The 3,097-nt window shown below is 38.1% G+C and overlaps 1 pseudogene; it reads left to right on the top strand.

Annotated features, from left to right (window-relative positions):
• The first annotated feature begins 253 nt into the window (after positions 1-253).
• On the top strand, positions 254-2,000 carry LOC132612921 (cytochrome P450 93A3-like; annotated as a pseudogene).
• Positions 2,001-3,097: the final 1,097 nt, after the last annotated feature.

Here is a 3,097-nt window from a genome sequence, read left to right as displayed (position 1 = left end):
ACGAAAACAAGGTATCTTCTTTTGCTTCTTATTTATGTGGGACTTTGGGATTAGTAAAATGCTTGGCTTGAACCATGAAAACAAGATGATATATTATCTAGGAATATCAGACTCAAACTAGAATGTGTCAAAAGGCATAGGCAAGTAAATAAGATATACAAGGTTATGGAAAATAAATGACATCACCTATATCACTGCTTAAATAGCTAGCTGCACAAGTTAGTCTTTCAATAAGCAGCAAGCTAATTAGATGATGGCAGAGATGAATAGCTACATCATTCTATTCCTCTCATGGCTCATCCCGATGATCTTGCTTCGAGCTTTGTTCAGAAAGCGTCCCACTTGTCCCCTTCCTCCAGGTCCCTTTTCTCTTCCAATCATAGGCCACTTCCATGTCCTCGCTCCATTGCTTCACCAATCATTTCAGAAGCTCTCTGATAAATATGGACCATTGATGCTCCTATGGTTTGGTTCTGTACCTTGTGCAGTTGTTTCTTTGCCAGAAATGGTCAAAGAATTCCTCAAAACTCATGAGACATCCTTCTCCCATCGACCTCTAACAGCAACTATTGGTTATCTAACTTATGGCTCACAGGGTTTCGCATTTGCACCATATGGACCTTACTGGAGGTTTATGAAGAAACTATGCATGACTGAACTCCTTGGTGGAAAAACACTGCAACTGTTGCATCCTGTTAGAAGTCAGGAAATGAACAAGTTCATTGAATTACTGTTAATCAAGGCCAAAGCAGGGGAAACAGTAGATGTTGGACGTGAACTTGTAATGTTGACAAATAATGTGATTTCAAGAATGGCTACGAGTATGAGGTGCTCTGGGACTGAAGATGAAGCTGGGAATATAAGGAAACTCAGTCAAGAGGCAACTGAGCTGATTGGAAAGTTCAATCCATCAGATTATATTAAATTTTTAAAGAACGTAGATTTGCACGGATATGGGAAGAAGCTCAAGGATGTTTGCAACAGGATCGATATGGTGATGGAAACAACAATAATTGAACACCAAGAGGCGAACATAAAGAGGAACGGATCAGGTGAAGTAATAAAAGATCTGCTTGATATTTTACTTGATATATCCGAAGACGAGAGCTCAGAGAGAAAACTGACAAGAGAGAATATCAAGGCTTTCATCCAGGTAATGACGACCCAATCTAATAGTTCTCATTTAGCAACTTGGAAAATAAGGCAGGTTACCTGCTATAATAGATACAGATCAAAATACATTGACAGTATAAAAACTACTTGAAATATCAGTATGAATAAGTTAAATTGTTTCAAATTCTACACGGTATTATTGTATGTGACGGGATAACTGGTTGTTTTTCAAATTTTCGCAGGACTTATTTGTTGCTGGAACTGATACATCAGCTGTTACTATAGAGTGGGTGATGGCCGCGCTAATCAACCATCTAAACATTATGCAGAAAGCAGCATAAGAAATTGATTCTGTTATTGGGAAGAGCCGACTCGTGGAAGAATCAGATATTGAAGACCTACCTTACCTTCAAGCCATCTTGAAGGAAACTATGAGACTTCATCCCACCATACCACTGATCGTTAGAGCATCAAATGAAGACTGTAGTGTCGGAGGATACCACATACCGGCAAAGTCCACACTAATGGTTAACGTTTGGGCTATTAATAGGGATCCAAAATATTGGGAAAATCCACTTGAATTTAAACCAGAAAGGTTCCTGAATGAAGATGGATGCACTAAAACTCAACTTGACTTGAGCGGACAACATTACCAGTTTTTGCCATTTGGGAGCGGGAGAGGAGGTTGCCCTAGAATAACATTAGCATTACAAGTAATTTTAACAACCCTTGCTGCCATGATTCAGTGCTTTGAATGGATACTTAGTGACAAAGATACTGGAAAAATTGACATGGAAGCGAGACCTGGGATCACCCTTCGCATAGCTAATACTCTAAATTGTGTTCCAGTAGCTAGACTTCGTCCATTTCCAACTATGTATACTTAAAGAGGCTAGACCAGCATGCGCCTATGTAACCAAATCATTTCTATTTGGGTGGTTAAAACTCTTAATACAAGTAGTATATATGTACTATGTATCTCCACCTCTAAATATTTAAGCCACATTAACTGAAGTAGAATGCGATGACCCAAATTAAGTGGATGTGGACGGCACTTGAGTGGGCTCATCAACTAAGCGAACCTGCTTGCCATATAAGTGGCGGGAGTCCACTAATAACTCAATGAATGATAGTATAAACCATACCCTGTCATGGGCCAAGTAATCTGAGAGCCATGCTATATAAAATGTTCTCTTCAAGAACTCAAAATTATCTGGTAATTATACGTATATAAAGGCTATATATGCTAAAACATTGTGTTGACTGCTGAAACTTCATTTAGTTTCTTGGCTTGGCATGTGTCAAAGTTGTACTCAAGGTACTTCACTCATATTTTAAACTCATTAGTTGTGTACATCATGACGATCTGACACAAACTTTGTAATCTAGAGGTGCTAACACAATAAGCTTCGCTTACTAAGGAACATAAATGATAAAGATGCTCACTTTTGGGGAGCATAAATGACAAGCGCTCACTTCTTGGGAGCGCGGAATGATTATAGTGGTCACTCTCTTGGGAGCGTATATCTAATCAAATCTGTTAGAGTTTCCCAGGGACTCTTCTTAAACTCATGCATACTGTAAATTTTATGCAAGTAATTCATAAAGCATTACAAATGAATAATTCAATTATTGTAACTTAACACAATTCTACATTTCTTAACGCTCGTAGAAAAAAATACTCTTTTAAAGAAACATTAACTCATACCTATAGCTTGTTTTAGATACTCAAAATAAGGTACAGACATACTCCTGCACTTAAGGGATACATGCATAACTTGCTAAACACATACAAGTACATGTAAAAGCGTGAAATCATCAAATCATCAAATCATTTCAACTAGTTCAAATGAAAATCGTGTAATTTCTCAAGACAAGTACTTGCGGGGGATAGCCTAACCGCTGTAATTTAATCAATGTGCGGGAGTTGTTTTCAACCTCCGCAATAGAAGCCCAGCAATTTGAGGCTTTTTTATACTGAGTT

This window comes from Lycium barbarum, chromosome 1 (genome assembly GCF_019175385.1).
Source record: "Lycium barbarum isolate Lr01 chromosome 1, ASM1917538v2, whole genome shotgun sequence".
Classification (NCBI taxonomy): Eukaryota; Viridiplantae; Streptophyta; class Magnoliopsida; order Solanales; family Solanaceae; genus Lycium; species Lycium barbarum.
This window is presented reverse-complemented; position numbering and strand designations above follow the sequence as displayed.